The 20593-nt window shown below is 40.2% G+C and overlaps 1 long non-coding RNA gene across 1 annotated transcript in view; it reads right to left on the bottom strand.

The window, feature by feature from the left end:
- Nucleotides 1-2742: 2742 nt before the first annotated feature.
- The window catches only part of LOC120401935, a 32033-nt gene continuing 14182 nt past the window's right edge, over nt 2743-20593 (bottom strand). Inside the window, exons 2-4 of the long non-coding RNA XR_005596852.1 lie at nt 6879-7029; nt 4233-4274; nt 2743-3278 (exon numbers count right to left, since the gene is read on the bottom strand). This is a non-coding gene — a long non-coding RNA (uncharacterized LOC120401935). The remainder of the gene's footprint in view (nt 3279-4232; nt 4275-6878; nt 7030-20593) is intronic.

Here is a 20593-nt window from a genome sequence, read left to right as displayed (position 1 = left end):
TTAATAGAAAGATTGTCTCCTGGCAACATCTCATTTATGACCAACTCCCTTTCATTTGCAATAATATAACATGCCTGTGGCAACAACAGCAATTGCGTCTACAGAAATGTAACACGAGGGAAGTATGAGTACATTTTTAACCATATTTAATGCATCTTGTTCTTTTTTTTTCCTGATAGTTATCCATTCTGTCTCCATTTGATTTTCATTTCATCCTTCCCTCCCATCCTTCTAGTTGAAAACAAGAAAGAGGGCCTCTACATACCACAATTTGGGAACGTTAGCATTAGATTAATCTTCCCACTGGCTATTAATATTGTTACATTGGGGAAGAGGGGGCAAGAAAGAAGATTAAACCTGTAAAACAAGCTTCTCTCCTTCAGAGGTTGCAAGTTACCATGACATTGAGTTATATTTATTTGGGAATAAAAAATTATTCTTCAGGAAACAAAAAGAAAGAAAACGTAATCACAATTAATATGAAAAAATTAATCTAGGGGCAGGAGGAAATATCTTCGAGGAAGGATGAAAATCTGTTAAAACAGTGGATTAAAAGTTCTCTTGTTCAATTTAAGTTTCCAGTTCTATTATTTATTCAGTGTTAATTTATGTCTAAAGATAATTTCCTTATAGACTTGCTTCCTGATAGACTTGTTGAGATATCCTATTAAGAATGTGATTAATGTTTTTTATGACAACTTCTTTTAATATGTTCACTTCTAGTGCTGAATTCTTAGAGGCCCACATGCAGTGAGACTGATACAACACTCTGAATCTGTAACATTATTCAGCAAGAAGAGCGACCGTATAAAATGTGTCCCTACCCCATCCAACAAACTAGGCACTGATGGATTTTATGGGATGATTTTGGGAGACACACAAGGTGGGACGCCTAAATATCTCCCAGGAAGTTCTTGGAACATCAAAGGATGGGGTCTTGCAGCTACAATTTGGGGCACTAAGAGAAAAGGGCTCATTGAAATCAGTAGAAAGACTCTCATTTACTTTAATAGGCTTTGGATCAAGCTCAGAAAAGCCTGCTTGATAATTCGGGTTCAAAAACAAGACTAAGTGAATTTTGATAACACAGTAGTAATAAAAACGATGCTATCTTCATTGACTAGTATGCAAGATAGTCAACATTCATAATTCTGAGTAAGTGAGGAATTGGATGCCAGGAACAACTGAGCTTAAATCCCTATTGTGTCTTTATCTTACTGTATGGCCTTGGGAAGTCCCTTCACCTTTCTATGACAGTTTCTCCATCTGAAAAACAGAGATAATACTTTCCTATCTACCTCGCAGGAGTCATCTGAATTAGTTAACATCTTTATGATGTTTTGCCAAGGTAAAGCACTCTATAAATGGTGGCATATTTGTAGTAAGCAAAATATTTTTTTAAAAAGATACTTCTTATGTGGCTAGTTCACACAAGATCTTCTAAAGATTACTGGTGGATAGTTTTTGCCATGCATGACCTGATTTGCAGAAGTGCTGTGCACTCTCAATTGATAGTAAAATCTGTGAGTGCTTAAACCCCTCTGAAAACTCAAGCCAGCAGTCTCTTCATTGAGGACACCAACACAACTGCCAATAAAAAACCTTTAGATATACATCTACCTCATGTATCTATTAACATCTCAGAGAGAGAGCGAGAGAGTACACAAGAACAAATTAATGCCTATAGGGATGCAGTTTATTGTGGATGACTAATAGTGGAATTATAGCTCATACACATTAAATATATTTAAAATTAAAAAATAGATTTATAATATTCATTATTAAGAAACAAAAGAGCTGCATCAAAAAATACCTCACAGAGATGCATTGTCCTTTTTAGACTATGCAAAGAATCCGCGTTAGATTCTTGAAGTAAATATTCCATCATACAGAACCTTTCAGCAAATGGCTTTCTGGAGCAGAGCATGAGCTGAAAAGTATTTTCCCTAGGAGAAGCAGTGTGTGATGCTTTGGGGGTTCACCCAGACCAATAATGGGTTCTGTCACCCTACTCTGTAAACCCTGGGTGCCTCTGTGCTGCGCAACTTTGTCTCAGAGCCCTGATACCAACAGCTTACTGACAGCACAGTGGCCTTACTGTGGGTACGTCTATACTACCCGCCAGATCAGCGGGTAGTGTTCGATGTATCGGGGATCGATTTATCGCGTCTCTTCTGGACACGATAAATCGATCCACTAATCGACGCCCGTACTCCACCTCGGCAGGAGGAGTAAGTGGAGTCGACGGGGGAGCCACGGCAGTCGACTCGCCGCTGTGAAGACGGTCAGGTAAGTTGAACTAAGATACTTCGACTTCAGCTACACAAATAGCGTAGTTGAAGTTGCGTATCTTAGTTCGAACCCCCCTGCTAGTGTAGCCCAGGCTTGTGTCTTCCACTAGGCTGGATACTCCTTGCAGGGTAACACCAACAGCCCTTCTAGTCCCAAGGCTCCCAGAACTGTAAGCCATTGTGTAACCCTGCTCAGCCTCAGCAAGTGAAAGGTTTGCTGCTGCTAAGCTATGTGTCATCTCCCTGAGACACCAGCTTGTCTGCCTTGCCAGCAAACTCTTCAGGACTTTGCCAGTCCAAACCTCACCTACAAGGCAACTATCAGTGAACTCCAGTTCCTGAGTTCCTTCTGCAGTGCTTAACCCCCTTACTGTAGCACCAGGAAACTTTACCAAATTTGCTGCTCCTTAGCAGCTGATTAACTTCCACTTCAATCAAAGCACAGAGCTGGTTTACGGTAAAAATAAAGCAAGTTTATTAACCAAAGTTACCAAGTGCGACCAAGGATAAAAAATGCAAGTTGAAATTATTACAAACAAATAAAAGAAAAAATAAGCTATTAAAACTTAACAAACTACAATCTTTTGTTCAAAGAAGTTTTTGTCACCACAGTCATGTTTGCTGCATGGCTGGCCTGTTCTTTAGCCAGGACCCAAAACACGGAGCTCAAAGTGCTTGGTTTCTTTGATTTCTCGGGTGAAGGATAACGTAGGAGTTCTTTTTTCCCTCTCCTTATAGTCCTGAAGAGCTTTGAAATGTAATCTTCTGAAATGTATCCCCAGTTCCTTTCTCCTTCTGGCTGAAGGCTCCTTGCTGCCTGGTTTAGATGTCATGCTGGTTTCTTCCCCACTTTTGATTGTTACAGTGTACATGATCTTCCTGCAATCTCCAAAATAAACGACTAGCCCACTGTTCTTGGTCACACCCGGCTTGAGGTGTCAGCCCCTTTCCTTGTCTGGAAAAAGCTGCTTATCAGCCTCCCCTGACCTGCCAGTGTAAACTTATTTTAGTCACATGTTTCCAGCACATCTGTATAATTTTTTTAGGTTAACTGTACATACATCAAGCAAGAATATTAATGATCAACGTGTTATTAGTTTCTGGAACAATTTGTGTAGTGGGAGGCTGAGAGCCATTGAACCAAACTGTAAACCCTGTATATAATGGATACACTTCAAGCCAGAGGGTGCAGCAGTACTCCTCAGCACCTCTACTTCCAGCATCTATGTATTACATGCCACCTTTTGGATAAATGTCATGACAGGATGTGAGTATGTCAGGCCTGACAAGGGTTGCTGACACAGAGTAGTGAACCACCAATGGGCCTCTGTGTCACAGACACCAACAGCCCTTCCAGTCCTGAATCGTCCCAAAACTGTCTCCTTTCAGTGTCCAGGCTCTTTCACTGGATGGTCACAGTAGTTATTAAGTTCACTGCCTCCAAAAGAGACAGAACACACACCAGCCTGTTAGCTTCACTGAGTACTTCCCCTTCAGTTCAATACACAGCACTGAGATGGCTTTATAATAAAATAAGTTTATTAACAAATAATAGGTATTTAAGTGAAAATAAGTAAGAAAAGAAGCCACTGATAAGGATACAAGTATAACAAAATATGCTTTCTAGTGACTAAAATTTAACTGCAGCAAATTACAATCTTTGTCTGAGCAGTTTTCTCAGCTATAGTCAGTTCCAACTACCCTTAGTTTCAAGGCCAAGAAAATCCATTTTTCATGAGCTCAATGAGTGCCGCTCTCACTTTGTCCCTTAGGTGATGGATGCCAAAATGGCTTTTTGCTTCTGCTTATATTCCCAAAATCTATTGTTTCTGTTTCAAAAGCCAAGAAAGCTTCCTGGAGCTGCAGGCTCCATCCTCCATCATGATTGTTAAGCAGTCTTTCCCTTCCCCACAACTTGTTTAACTTGATGGGTCTGTTTACCTTATATGTAGATATACTTTTCATTGTCCTCTGTGGTATTACCTGGCTCAATTTACATTGGAGACACAGGAAAACAGGTGAAAAAATGTCCTTTGCCTAGGACAGGCTGAGCTTATGCACAGCTTTCAAGACACCTTTTAAGAACATACTTCCAGCAGACATCTATAATTCTTTATACACAGCCAGTACATACATCACTCAATAATATTACTGACTCACACCAGCTTGCATATGATACCTCTGTGATGTTATCTGATCAAAATATGACTATATAGATCATTGTTGCAACCACTGTTATATATTTGCAATAAATCTTGTACAAAATATGGCATGTAAGATGTCTATGAAAAGGGTTATGATTTGCTGGTTATGATTATGCTATCTGTATGCATGTACTGTATCATGTTTGTATTTGAAGTTATGAATATTGGCTCTATACCTGGATTTCAAATGTTTGCTCCTGGGGTAATGCCCACAAGGTAGTTAGCTAGCACATCTTGTAGGGACTATTCAAATTAAGTCACTCATCAAGAAACACTTAACTGACAATGGACCATGGGAGACACCCATCTACACTGAATCTATAAATGTGCTGTTTGAGGTATAGGTAATGACTTCTACTATGTCCAAACCTTCCTGCATGGACATGTGACTTGCCAATGTGACTCTAAACACTATCTTGTAAACTGCAATTTTCCACTAGCTATGCTGACAGCTTTATTTGAAACAATGGGTTTCCCTCCACAGGGCAATAGATATAAAAGGCCCTGGAAACCCCTTGATTTTGTCTCTTTCCTGCTCAAGCCTCTGGACTGTGAACTTATACTAATGGGAGCATTCTAACCAATGGACTGAGGATCCTCCAGTGATTTGGAAGCAACCAGAGACTTGCCTTAAGCCAACAGTTTATTCCATCACTGCTACAAGCTTGAAACAAGAACTTTGCATTCATTGTACACAGTTGATTCTTTTAACCAATTTTAACACTCACCTTTCTTTCGTTATTTTTATAAATAAAGCTTTAGATTTTAGATACTAAAGGATTGGCACCAGCTTTTTTGGGTAAGATCTGAGTTATATATTGGTCACCCTATTCTGGATTTAAGTGAAACCCAGAAAGAATATGCTGTTGCTCAGGAAAATGTTCCTTTAGAGTAAGCTCTAGGTGAAGAGGATAAGGGCAGAATTTCTGTGAAAGATAAATTGTGGCTTAAAAGGACTCCTGAAGAGAAAAACTTCATGGTAGATTTTTCAGGCAGTTTGCTGCAACTGATGGGTGTGGAAGTGATTTGATTGACGTAGTTTCAGTTCCTAACTACCAGAGTCTTTCTTAGGTGTATAGATCCACTGACCTTGCTTTAGAAAGATACAGTGTGGATAGCCTAGAGAAGGTTTCAGATGGAGGGGCGGGGAGCGGTAGGGATTGTTAGAGAAATTGAACAGCACTGTAACCAAGTGGCTGGGCTTGGCCACCATGTTCTCCATGCTGATTCTTTGAGTAAGCAGTCTGTACCTCAGGGTCTGAGGAAAGACTGGGTACTGTTTTTTCAGAGCAGAACAGCCTTATGACTGAACTCATGAGGATGCAGGGGAGAGCAGGCAAATTCTCATCCTTAGACAGTTTGAATTTGTTTGGTATCTCTTTAAAACAGAGTCCAGTCTCTAAGCTGCTGCTGGTGGTGAATCCACAAGCAAGCATGCAGAAGAGTGCCTGTGTAGATGTTCATAGCACAGAGGGGCTGCAGATGGTGAACACACCTAGCCAGCAAAGGGATTCCTGTAAGCAGGGAGGTTCAGTTTTCAACATTCTAGGAGAAACATTCTAGGAGGGGGGCGAGGATCCAATCCTGATGAGGGAAAGAATGAGTGTCCAGCCTTGAAATTGGTAGAAGATGAGAATTTGAAAGCTAATGTCTGGGTTGATTTTCTCCACAGCTGGTAGCACTGAGGACACACCTGGCCAGCCAAAGGAGTTAGTAAGACAAGAGTCATGGTATGACCAAGAGACTTATAAACACTGACTTGTAACAAATTGAGTGTTACTGTTGAGGTTTAGCCCTCTGATGTATTTTATTTTTATGTCAACCCTGGCAAAAATGTGCATGACTTCAATGAAAAGCCCGTAAACATATTGGAAATAATACCTAAAAACACTGTATGCTAAAAAGCCTTATAATAGTAAAATGGTATGACTGATACATGTAAGCATTCTTGAAACTTGGCGCAGCAATGAAACCTTAAAAAATTTAGTCTGCTGTATAAAAAGGGAAACTGAAGCATACTACCATATTGCTTTCATGGCTAAATGCCAAGATTTCTACACTATGAAGAACATTAATATCTACATTGACTTGACATTAATTGGGTTCCAAACATTTGTCAGAGCTTGTATGAATAAATTAGCTATTTTCTTTAGCTCTTGGCAAGATCACATAAGATATACAGGAATTATGCTGCAAGAAAAGATCCAATTCACTATTGGTCTAACTAAGTTTTACCTTGGGTTTGTAAGGGAATTCAATAATATTGTTAAACATAATTTTGATAAACCATTTCTGTTCTACACTGATACTTCTAATATTAGGTTAAAAGCTGTAGTAATACAGAACCAATAATGGCAAGTTACATGGTTACAACCTCATATACCTTTCTTAGCCAATTTATGACAACAGGGTTTTGAAGAAATGAGTGTGTCAGGCCTGATGTGAGGTATGGTGTAGTGTGCCCTCCGCCAGTTGGTAGTGAGGGGCTCCCTGGGTCACACAATGGCCACCTGAGTTTGCTCTTTACTGTTCACCTGGAAAACAAGAATGCAGGAATTAAGAACTGACAAATGAAGTACCACAAAGGGCTGCTCAAACATCTATAAATCCAGTACTGGCAAAAAAGAGAAGGTAAAGCAACCAAGCAAGAATATTCAGTCAATTAAGGCTTGCAAGGAAAAGATAAGGGTAGTGGAAAAGCAAAATGAGTTAATGCCAGCTAAAAGGGTTTTAGAAATATATCAGAGGCAACAGGGTGTACTAAGGATAAAGAAGGCCCATCAATAAGTGAGAAGACAGATTAATGCTGAATCAGAAATAAGCTACTAAGTTCCTTTTCATTGTTTCTCTCCAGATATGTTTCAGTGAAGATAAGAAAGTAGTGAGAGATCCAAAATTTGACCATAAAACAATCAGCTAGCTTCTCCTGCCTTTGTAAAACCCAGGAAAGGGGGCTTGGAGAGGAGTCCTTTGAAGGTTCCCATTCCAGAAATCCCTCCATGTTGTTTGAGGAGAGGCTTCCCTCCTGGACCCATACCAAACCCCACTGATTTCCAGAGATCCCTGTGGCTACTGGTAGGATCTCTGGGAGGCCAAACCCTGGGCTTTCACGCTGTAGAACTGATAAATGAAATTGTTTTTAATTGTTCACTTTATTAATGTAACTTCTGTTCACCATTCACTACACTTGCCTACATTGTAACTTCTGTTCACTGTTTGCCATATTGTAATTCAAACCCCATTTTAAAATGCTCACTCCATTTTGTAAAAGCTTCCTCCAACCTTCATTTTTGCAAATCCTGCTGTAATCTTATTAGTTTAGTTTAGATGTGTGACTGAGGTATGTATGGATGATGGAATCCATCTCCAGCCCCAGCCTGTCCTGATTAAATAAAGTTCAAACCCCACCGGCTGAAGATGCAGACAAGAGTCCTAACAAAAGTAAGAAGAGTCCACCCTAAAAAGAAAAGGTACAATAGAAGGAAGATCAAAGCCAGGTCCAAGGCTGAAAGTCATGCCTGCAATTGATGAGTGATCAGTCACCAAACCCAGAGGCAGCGTGACACAGCAAGACCTATAGACTCTGGATTCAAACTAAAGCCTACAAAAAGCATGGGTGATATGGAAGACTTTGGAGGGTAACATTCTGCTGCCAACATGGAAGCACATCGGTACATGCCCAACAGAGACCCAGCTCGTCCTTGTGCCCGGCTTTCCTGGCCAGTTAGCCTCCACAAGCTATGAACCCAAGCTGCAAAATCAAGCCATGAACTCAAGCTATATTTGGGACTGGTAACTATGCAGCAGCTGCAGAACATCTGATATGTGTGTGTGTGTATAGGTATTAGATATAATGTGTGTGTATAAGGATTAAAATATTAATTATTGGTCATAAATCAAATTGTTATCATAATAAATGTGGCATCTTTGTCTTGCTCCCTGAAAAGATCCTGTGTAGTTTTGTCTGTACAACAACACTGACTCTGTGTCCCTGACAGCAAGGTCAGCTCTGGCTTTTTTCTCACCCCAAGAAGTGAAGCAAAAGATAAACAAACAAATAAATAAATAAATAAAAAGCCGCAATCAGCGGCACTTTGCGGCAGCTCTACCACACCGCTTCATTCTTCGGTGGCAATTCGGTGGCTGGTCCTTCCCTCCGAGAGGGACTGAGGGACCCGCTGTCGAATTGCCGCCGAAGACCCAGACGTGCCGCCCCTTTCCATTGACTGCCCCAAGCACCTGCTTCCTTTGCTGGTGCCTGGAGCCAGCCCTGCCTGGAAGCTCTGACTGTGACACATGAAACCTGGAGCCATGCTACCAGTCAGGCCCTCTCCTGCCACTGTTCTCCCAGCAATCACTCTTAACAAGGGATTACCCACCATGGAGGACTTCCATCCCCTGAATGTAGTACCTTTTCTGGAGAGCCAGAGTGGGGAGGAGACCCAACCTCAGCTTCTCACATCCCGTGTAGTTCCCACTCCCTCCTAGTCCCTGGAGAAGGCAAGCACGCTCCATCTGAAGGAAGAGTTTGAGGCCCAGGAATAGAGATGATGTTACAGAGGTACTGAGCACTTACTTGTACACAGGAGTCAAGAGCTCTCTATATGGAACGTCCCCTACACATATGGCTCTGGGAGCATTACTCCCCATTCACTCCAGCATATTAAGGGAATTGTATATTGAATTTAGCCAATGACAAATCATGGACAACTGAGGAAATCTAGAGACTAGTAAATGGGGTACCAATTCCAAGAATGGAAAGATGAATGGTCCTGGCAACTCTGGTCCCGCAAGTCCATCCCAAGTAAAATTGAGCAAAAAAGTAATTAAGTATCTAGAACCTCCCAATGAATGTCCTCAACTCCAGTTCAAAGCAATCAGCCAACATCTCATGTCCCCACTCTGGTGAAATTCTTATGGAAGTCAATGAGAGGAAAGACTAAGGAAAGACTTCATGATCTAGGCCATTGACTTGGAATGGAAGTTGAGCTCACTTAGCATTTTGCAGGACCTCACCTCTAGAGAGTAATGGATTCATAAATAGCAAGAGCATGGGTTTATATAGAACAAATTGTGCAATATAAACTCAATTACTTTTTGATAGAATTAAAACGTTATTGAATGTGAGAACCATAGTAGATGTAATATATTTGAATTGTACTAGTACATCCAATGCTATATCTCACAAAATCAGAGTTCAATAATTAATTCAAAATTAATTCTCAGGGTCTTGAATAACAATATCATCATGAGGAGTGAGAACTGGCAAAAAGACTGCCAAAAAGGATAATAAGTAGAACTGTCTCAAAAGTACGGAGTATCCAGTGAAGTGCCACAGGAGCAGTGTTAGGTTGCATCTTATTTGGCCTCCTCATTCATGTTGACCAGTAAGCCAAAAATGTACTAGTCCTAAAGCTTACTGGTGAACCAGGCTCCCAAGATGCTTTTAAGAATACTGTTAAACCATTGTGGCATGTGGAGATTGGAATATTGCTAAAACTTTTATCATAGTATTTTGTTATTTGATTTACAAATGATTTTGCAAGGAATGTTCTAACTGCAAAACAAATGGAAATGTATAAATAATGCACTAATGATAAAGGTTATGATTAGATTTGGAAGGATTAGATTTTGATCAGTAAATGTGGGTAAACATCCATTTCATTATACACACAAACCGACAAAAACATTTCTGCCGATAATTTAAATTTATACATAGGCAAAGTATGAAAAATGCTGCTTGAGAACTTATTAGAGCTTGATTTAAGGCTATTTACTTTGTATATTTTGATATGTAAAGTTGACAATTTGTGTTTTAATTACTCTAAAGCTTTTACGTTTTGAATCTCAAAGTTTACTGTCATTAAATAATTTTTGTATGACCACCCCTCATTGTCTGACACACACTCCATAATTTCCCACAACTGTGAAAGTTTAAGTCACTAAAATATATATAAAAATGCTTAAAACCCATAATTTTGCACAACTGAAAAACATTAAAAATTGGAAAAAATGCTTAAAAATAAACATTGATATTACCCATCAAATTATTAAAAAAAAATTCTGCCAGTCCTAGTTATGATTAAGCAGCAGATGTGTGATCATGTGCTTGGAAATATATTACATGTACCAGACAAATATATATTTTTATCCTTCTGATGGGAGAGAAGAACTTATCAGATGTACACAAGTTACTTATAAGTAGGCTGAGCTATATGTAAGCAGGTGAACCAGACAGCAATGGGATCAGTCTGTCATCTTTGTCACTGGCTGAAAATTTCAGTGCCACAGAGTTGGTAACGTTTATGCCTTTTTGCTATGTGATGTATTATAATTGATTAATAAATATCAATCAAGCTTGGGCATCTGATGTCTCCTTAATTATTAAATAAAATTGAACCTGAATTGGTAACATTAGTGATCAGGAACAGGAAGGAAGTAGCATGCTAATGAAAAAAATCAGAGACTAAACTAAATTGTGATCTTACTAAAACTGCAAACACCTATGGGTAAGAGAGGGACTTGATAACCATCTATAAATAACTAAAGGATGATAAATTCAAGGAATAACCAGGATTATTTAGTGTGATGAATGAGGGTATAGGTAGGAGTAATGAGACAATTTAAAAAGGGAAAAATGTAGGCTGAATATTGGGGAAATGTCTTCCAAAGACTGAGATATATTGTATAATAGTCTCAAGAGAAGTGGTGGAAACTTGGGACTTTTAAAATTAGATTTTACAAAGTATTAGAAATATAATGAAGGGAACAATTCTGCATTGGCTGGGAATGGGCTACATGATCTAATAAGCTTTTTCTATCTCCAACATCAATGATTCATTTGATTTTAAAATGCAATATCAAGCCATGCATGAATTTTGTATGACATATTTTATCAGTGCTAAGAACTAAATAGTGAAGTCACCTAGATAACTAGCACAGCCCTTCTAATCACAATGATAAGCATGTCAGAATGAAATAATTGTCCTTCAGACTTATGCAATATTAAACTAGGTCTGATTACTTTTTTTATGAGGAAGAGCTTGCCACTGATCAGAGAACAAGCCTCATTCAAACCAAAAACGTTCTTCTTATTTTGCCTTCTTCCAAATAATGGTCAATTCATTATTGAATCTCTAATGATAATAGTCATTGGGTAGGCTCAGTAGGAATAATTCTCAGGTGGCACAGATTTGACCTAGTCCTCTTTCCCTGCAGCTCTGGATATCATTATCAGATCTAGTGTGCAACTCTGTGGGGACAGAGCTAATTAGCAATAATGGAAGTTATGTGGATGCACTGAGAGGGCAATATAGCTTCATGGGTATTGCCAAGTATGTTACTGCATAACATTTTTATTTCCTTGGGCAGCATTTATTCTGTCATGTTCTTTGTTCTTCCGCAGGCATATTAACATACAATAAGATCCTTATAACTAATTGAACTCACTCCATTAGTAATTGTTATTAGTGGACCAAATATTGCTGTTTATGTCAGTGTAAATCCAGAATAACTTGGATGGCTTCATGAAATTTATCTCTCTCCTTATCCCCTCCCCCTGCATGCGTATGTATGTGTGTCCATTTCTGGTGTTCACACTTCAAAAAGGATCTTGAAAAATTGGAAAGGATTCAGAAAAGAACTACATGAATGATGTGAGTCTTGAAAACCTGCCATACAATCAGAGACTAAAGAAGTTCCAACTATTTAGTGCATGAAAGTAAAAGTTGAGTGACTTGATCATGGCCTATAAGTACTCATAAAAAAGATTTCTGATAGTAGAGGGCTTTTTAATGTAGCAGACAATGACATAACACAACCCATCAGCACTAAGATGAAGCAGGTTAAATTCAAAGTAGAAATAAGGTGCCCATTTTTGTGCAAGCAGGATTAACCATGGGAACAAACTACCAAGGGAAGTGATAGATTCTCTTCTCTTTATTTCCTCAGAGGGAAACTGGATACCTTTCTAAAAGACAAAACCCAAAGTAATAGGCTTAATGTAGATTTTACTGAATAAAATTCTATGGCCTGTGTTATGTGGGAGGTCAGACTAAATTAACATGATGGTCTCTTATGGCCTTAAAAATATATGAATAATGTCGGTACTACTGTGAAATACTAATAGCTCCATCTCTGTTGGTTTTAGTGGATTTATAGTGGTATATCTGAAAGCTGAAACTGTCTCATCACATTTAGTTACATGTCCTTCTTCGTAAATTATGAGTACATTAAGTCCAGTCCAATTCCCACTGAAGTGATGGGAGTTTTTCCAGAGGCAATTAATTATTAAACAATGCATGTATAGTTTTCACAGTGGTACTCCTCAGAGTTCTGCTAGCTTAACAAGTTATTTTTTCTTGTACCCAAATAGGTGAACATAAAAGCAGATCTGACAATCATTCTGGACTAAGTACAATCATGAAGTAAATACTCCCTCAAAGAAAAATAAAGAGATGTCATATTGCTGCATTTCGTTTCCTACTACAAGGTAAATTTTCACTTCTCCTGTATAAAGCTCAAGTAATCAGGTTTAATGTAAGGCAGTAAACTGCAGGTATGTGAGGGCTGATATTGATTATGCCAAACTGTAGGCAGGTCTTGGGGCTATAATGCAGCCCTTCTTTGACATTATTCCAGCTATAGGCTCGAATAACAGCTACTTCCACTCTGCACCCTCACCCCTCCCAATAATAAGCAAGTTAAAGCTACTGGATCCAAACAGTGATGGATCCCATGATACCCACCCGGAACTGACCCAATGCTTTTCCTACACAGCAGCCTTCTCTGAACCTGCATGGAAACCCCTTTTGTCATGCACAGAGCTTGAAGAGGTGACCATATCTGTGGCACTGGTCTACCATTACTTAAACACACACACATACACGCACGCTCACACACTCCAATTGTGTGAGTCCAGTGGTGTACAGGGCTATACATGAGCTCTCCATAGTAGGGTTGAACTTCATCCCTAGATTGTAATATGTATAGGTTTGTAAAATAGAAGCCCTCCAGACATCTGTTTTACTTGAGAAATGCCATCAACTTTAAACACTGACGGATTGTCCAGTGGTTAGGGCACCCACATGGGAGGAGGGAGACCCTGGGTCCAAGCCCCTGCTCCAACCACTCTTTCCTTAGTCATCCATAGTACAATAGCTTCAACAGGAGAGACTGAAGGAGCTCCATTTCAGAATATACCATAACTCAGTGGTTAGCAAACTCTCCTGAGAGGTGGGACCCCTGTTCAAATCCTCTCTCCTCCTCTGGCAGAAAGGGGAAGAATGGAAGCTGGGCTTCCCACATATATTCAAGGATATAAGCACATGCTGATATTAGGAGTGGTGTGCAGAAGGAGCATTGGAAAGGGAGGGGTTGCTTGATCAACAGAACAATTTCCTCACACACACACCCCTTCCCCTGATTTTATGGAAGTGCCTCCATGGATGATCTGCAGGTATAGGGGAAACAAAGTAAAGTGGGAAGAGGCAAAGTCAAGGAAAGGCTATATTGGCAGTTTTGTCACTCCCTGTTCAGTAAACCCTTACCTTGCTGGAGGGTGCAACAAGGAGAGAGACATGGGAGGAGAGCTCCTGTGGGAGCCATGCTGCCATAGGGCACTGGGAGGCAGAGGGGAAGTATAGCACCACTGTATGAATTGTCCTAACTTCCACTGGCCTTCTAAGTTGTGCCTAGATCCCAGAAGATGCTCCTGGGTTTCTTGCAATGAGCTCTCTTTATACAGGATAAGCGGAGGGGGAATGGCGAATGTTGCTGCTGTAAAAGAAATGATCAGGTGGAATGTTTGTGACTTTCAGACTTGCAGTCCTTTGTGACAGTAACTCCTGTAGGAAACAGTCTGCTCCAGGGTTATTAATAGCCTGATCCAAAGTCCACTGAAGTCTATAGGTGTCATTCCTATATTTCAATAATGGCATAGAGAGTACATTTATAAAGTTTGTGGGTGATACCAAGCTGGGAACAGTTGCAAGTGCTTTGGAGGATAGAATTAAAATTCAGAATGATCAGGACAAGCTGGAGAAATGGTCTGAAGTAAATAAGATGAAATTCAATAAGGACAAATGCAAAGTGCTCCACTTAGGAAGGAACAATCAGTTGCACACATACAAAATGGGAAATGACTGCCTAGGAAGGAGTACTACGGAAAGGGATCTGGGGGTCATAGTGAACCAAAAGCTAAATATGAGTCAACAGTGTAATGCTGTTGCAAAAAAAAGCAAACATCATTCTGGGATGTATTAGCAGAAATGTTGTAAGCAAGACACGAGAAGTAATTCTTCCGCTCTACTCCATGCTGATTAGGCCTCAACTGGAGTATTGTGTCCAGTTCTGGGTGCCACATTTCAGGAAAGATGTGGACAAATTGGAGAAAGTCCAGAGAAGAGCAACAAAAGTGATTAAAAGTCTAGAAAATATGACCTATAAGGGAAGTTTGAAAAAATTGTGTTTGTTTAGTCTGGAGAAGAGAAGACTGAGAGGGGACACATGATAACAGTTTTCAAGTACATAAATGGTTGTTACAAGGAGGAGGGAGAAAAATTGTTCTCCTTAACCTCTGAGGATAGGACAAGAAGCAATTGGCTTAAATTGCAGCAAAGGAGGTTTAGGTTGGACATTAGAAAAAAATTCCTAACTGTCAGGGTGGTTAAGCACTGGAATAAATTGCCTAGGGAGGTTGTAGAATCTCTATCATTGGAGATTTTTAGGTTAGACAAACACCTGTCAGAGATAGTCTAGATAATACTTAGTCCTGCCTTGAGTGCAGGGGACTGGACAAGATGACCTTTCAAGGTCCCTGCCAGTCCTATGATTCTATGATTCCACTGACATCAATGATTATTGGCAATAACTGTTAGGTTTCTATTATATGTGCTTCTGCTTTGTCATTTTCTCTTTAGGGAAACATCGTTTAAAAATGTTAAAGAGAGACCAAGGTTCTATTGTAGTTATGTTTTATAGAGGTAACTATTTTACATCCAACATTAGATGTACTTCTCTTTGAACTTTGACACTGCATAAGAGATTTTAATCAGAGGCCTTGCAGGGACTCCTACAAACTCTACCTGTATCATTGCCCCTCTTGCACAAAAAGGTGCCCATGGCACATTCTACCTCTAAATGAAGATGGTACTTTGTTGTATTAAAAACATACTTTTGAGGAAGTTTAAGTACCAATATTAACTGATTTTTTAGCCAGGCGTCTTTCTACACATACAAACTGGTTTTGCCAATTAAATACCTACTCCCTCTGCTTACCTTTTAGTCTTCAGATTAAGATTGACATAGACATATAATACACACAACAAAGACACACATTTAAGATTGCATTAGGAGAGGGCTACAGCTGTGACAGAACAAAGGAGTTGGAAGATTGAAGCCCAGAGGCAATCTGATGTGTCTGTCATGCTGTCTGGAGTGGCTCACGACCGTGAGTGCCTACCTCAGGGCAGACTGTCGGAAAACAGGGCAGACACCTCAAACTGGTGGTGTGGTCTATAATTAGATTTCACCAAGCCAGTGACAAATGTGAACTCCTGGGTCACTATGCCAGTCTTACCATGGAGTCACAGACAGTTCCTTAGACTCTTTGGTTTATTTTGCCACCCAGACAAACTGAACTTTGTGATAAAAGGTCACTTAAACCAAAAATCACACCACATCAGGTTGCTCTCAGTCCCAAGAGACCAGCCACTGACCCCAGATCAATTGGTTCTCTAGAGATCTTACACCAAAGACAACACTGGCAGCTAATTCTATAGTAAACTAACCACAGGTTTATTAGGTAAAAAAACGGAAGGAAGAGTCATTGAGAGGTTAAAGCAGGTAAAATATATGCACAGGTGAGTCACAGTTTGTAATTCCAAATGGTGGCAGTGATGTAATAAACTACCAGTTTCCCAAAAGTCTTTTCAGGATACCCAGATTGTCTCTGGGGATCTCCGCTTTGTATCTGGTACACTTCCCTGTAAGAGTCCAAACAGGCCAGAGATGCAGGATCTTTCCTTGAATCCTTTTTTATAGCTTCTTCTCACAGAAAACAAGCTGGCAGTGTCATACCCGCATGAGCTTTTCCTTTGATGACGGAGAGTGAGGAATGCATTTTGAGCCTTTGACCTCAGATTGTCACACACCATGACCACTGGCTTTGAAATTAGCACTTTTCTGTTAAAGTTCTTCATTTGCATTCCACAGGGCTTCTTTCTCCTTTGATGGGTTATTTAGTTGCAGGGCTATACACAATGTAAATGTTCACTACTACATTGTAACAGAATACCGATAAGTGAAAACAATGCAAGTAACATCCCACTAGTTTTCATGAAGTTTAAACACCAAATGTACTTTTTATACATTTAACAGTCACTTTGATCTGTACTAATACACAAGTGAATTGGCCTAGGACTCTGGCATGAGCTGGTACCTGGTTTGCCAGCATCACAGTGTCAACAAAGAGAGGGCAGAATACCCTGGGACAGATGTGAACTTATCCACAAATTTGTAATGACTATGCATCTCTCATGCCAAGAGTTAGGTTTCTCCCTGAAAGCTTTGCAATAGTTTCTGAGGTTAAAAACTGAGGTTAAATCCCATATATACAAATGTGGAAAGGGATAACAGAGTTCATGTTTCCATCCAGATGGTGAAACTTTGGTACAGCACCAACAGAAGTTTCATTTACTTAATATTTCATGTGCTGGTGTTTCTGTAAGATGGTGTCAAGTAAGAGCCCAGCAGCACTGCATCAATATTCATCATTGTTACCTTTCAACTAGTACTAAGCCCAGGGGCGGCTCCAGGCCCCAACACGCCAAGTGCGTGCTTGGGGCGGCATGCCGCGGGGGGTGCTCTGCTGGTCACCGCAAGGGCAGCAGGCGGCTTCGGTGGACCTCCTGCAGGCGTGCCTGCGGAGGGTCCGCTGGTTCCGCGGCTCCGGTGGACCCTCCGCAGGCATGCCTGCGGGAGGTCCACCGGAGCCGCGGAATTGGCGACCGGCAGAGCGCCCCCCGTGGCATGCCGCCGTGCTTGGGGTCTAGAGCCGCACCTGACTATGCCAGCCAGGGACTTTCATCCAGTTTAGAGGAATACTGAATATCCACACCCTATATCATCCACATGATGAAATTTCAAGTTCTTACACCCAGTGACATGTCTAATGTTCTCCCACCTCAATATGTGCACTATGTTTGTGTAGCAGTGTGGCCTCTTAGAGAGGGGACTGGACCAGGACTCAAGAAACCTGGGTTTTATTCCCAGTGTTGCCACTAGTCTGCTGGGTGACGTTGGGCAAGTCATTTCATCACCCCATGGCTCAATTTCCCCATCTGTAAAATGGAGACAATGATACTGCCTTCTTTTGTAAAGTACTTTTAAGATTTACTGATGAAAAAGTGCTGCATACAAGCTAGGTATAATTATTATCAACATGCTGGTGTACAGTTCACCTCAGAATTTGGCCCATGATGCAATGAAATTTAATAAAACTAAAATTAGCCTAATTTTTTTCTATCAGAACTTTTTGATGAAAAGGTGTTTTCAACCAAAACAAACATTTTTGCAGTTCTTTCTTTCTTTCTTTTCTTTTTTAAAACTGGGTATTTACTGCAACCAGTCTAAGGACCTGAACTGAAAACCAAACACACGAATATTTTAAAAATTGCCAGCAAAAATATAATTGCCATTTTTAGCCAGTTCTACATAAAACAACAACAGACAACTTCAACATAAACTAATGATGATCCCTGTCATCCTCATCCCTCAGTACCGGAGGAGCCTAGGGAAAATTGAGGGCAGGGTGAAAGAAGAGGAGTATGGAGGAGAACAAGTTGACATAATTATCTGGAATTTCAAATAGTATTTGACAAAATCCTGCACTAGAAGAGCTTAAGGAGATTATTGTATGTAGTCATAAGTGGAGAGAAAAAGTTCTTATAATCCATTAAAATGTTTAAGGCTCAGGAAACATCAGTAGGAAAGAATGGTCAGTTTTCAACAGGGCAAGAGTTTACCACTATGGAACGCGGGCTGGGGGGAAGAGGTGTTCCACACTAGGACCCATATAGTTTAATACATTTATTAATGATCTCAACAAGGGGGTGAACAGTCAGGGGGAGGGTTCCTAACCCCGCCCCCAATGACAACATCTGTTAAGTTAGCCAAAATTAGAAAAGATTGTGCGTAGAGCTTGTTCGTAATAATCCAGTGCCTTATTGTTTCATCAGAATTTGCCAATTCAGCAAAGTCAAATGTTTTGCGCATACCTCCTGATTTCACCAAAGTTCCACTGGAAACTTGTTTGGCTTTCTGTTAGCTCATCCAGGACTTCTAGGGTCCATGGACCCAGTGCAGCCAATAGAGTAAATTGTCCTGGGGCCAGGACTCCATTCCCTTTAGGAGAATTTCAAAATATGTGGGTTTTGTTCCTAACTGGAACAAAAACAAATTTCAAAATATCAAAATCCTTTGTGAAACAGAATGACCTTTCTCTCCCCAGCTCTAATTCTAAACTACTTCACAGGGACTTAAAGCTAGATGAAGGGGTGGCATAATGGGAGATTAATTTCAATCTCCTTACATACTAGGTAATAATTGTCTGACCTACTCAAACATATTACTGGTTTCTAAATTATCTGCAAGTACTTTGGAGGAAGACCCAGGCCTCATTATGAACAGCTCAATTGAAACACCTTAATATAGGATGCAGTTAAAAAAGGGAAACAAAACATTAAGATGTATAAAGAAAGGACCTAAATACTGGAATACTGCAAATATATGTATGCTATTATATTAATAGATAATACTCCTTTACCTGGAATAATGTGTTCAATTCTGGTCACGCTATCTCAGAAGATATAAAAAATAGAATTTGTTGCCAATCTCTGAATTCCTTTTATGAGTATGGAAGGATTTACTTATGAAGAGATATTGAAGAGAATGGAACTGTTTCATTTAGAAAAGAGATAAAAAGAGGAGATATGACAGAAGAATACAAAACAATGAGTGGTAAAGGGAAGTTAAATCAGCCACGCCTATTCACACTTTCTCACAATAAAAGGATGACAAGCTATTCAGTGAAATTGAAAGGCCACATTTAAAACTGATAAAAGGAAACAATTTTATACACAAACACATTACTAATCTATGGAACTCATTACCACTAGGTATGGTTGAGATCAGCAGATTACTATGATTCAGGGAGAGAATAGAAACAGTTCTATTACAGAGGATATAGGCATAAAATAACCCTTTCTTCCAGGTGGTGTCAGCTGCAAGGGCCAGGTTCAATGGCTATGGGTCTCTCTTAAAACTAGCAACACTGGCTTGAGACCAACCCAGAATATCTGGATTACTAAATACTTTCCCTGAGTACCCCCAATAGACAATGCTTCCTCACTTGCAAGCACCAAGTCTGTGTATGAAAGATGGAAAATATTGTTAGGGGAAAAGGGAACCCAGCATCAGCACAGCAATAATATCTGTATGAATGATAGGAAAAAACCCAGAAAACCTACTTCTCCATGGTAACATTGGCAGTAGTTTGATGACTCTGTTCTCCACCTGGCAGGGTAAGTGTCCAATAGGCAAATGTCTCTTTATCATGATAATTGCTCCCTTCCCCATCCACTCCCAGTTTGGTGTTCATGGGTAGCACAATCCCAGAGTCCCAAGTTGCCCTTGAGGTGTGCTGTCTGCACCTGTCCTGAGGCTCTGCTACCTAACCCCCCCAGCTATAGAAACTGTTGCTTTATTCAGTGATTGGATATGCGGGGCCTCACCAGAGTTCACTCAGCTCTACTGCTGCTTCAGTAAAGAGTCTTTTCTCCATTGCTCCCCTTTGAGAAGCCACCTCTATAGCATCTTCTGTCAGAAAGTCCTAAGCCTGTGTTGTCTCTCACCAGGAAGTCCCCGTAGTAATATAGGCTCCTCGGGGAATGGGAACCAGTAGGATACGGGAAGCTTGAACAGTCTTTGCTAGAACATGGGAGCCTTTTTCCCCTCTCTCAATTCAATTTCAGTACCCAATAAATTCTGAGCTTGAGTACAGTTATAGCAACTCTCAAATCATCAATGGAAAAATTCTAG

Source organism: Mauremys reevesii, linkage group 3 (assembly GCF_016161935.1).
Source record: "Mauremys reevesii isolate NIE-2019 linkage group 3, ASM1616193v1, whole genome shotgun sequence".
Taxonomy (NCBI): Eukaryota; Metazoa; Chordata; order Testudines; family Geoemydidae; genus Mauremys; species Mauremys reevesii.
Note: the sequence above shows the minus strand (reverse complement) of the source record. Positions and strands in the feature narration are given on the sequence as shown.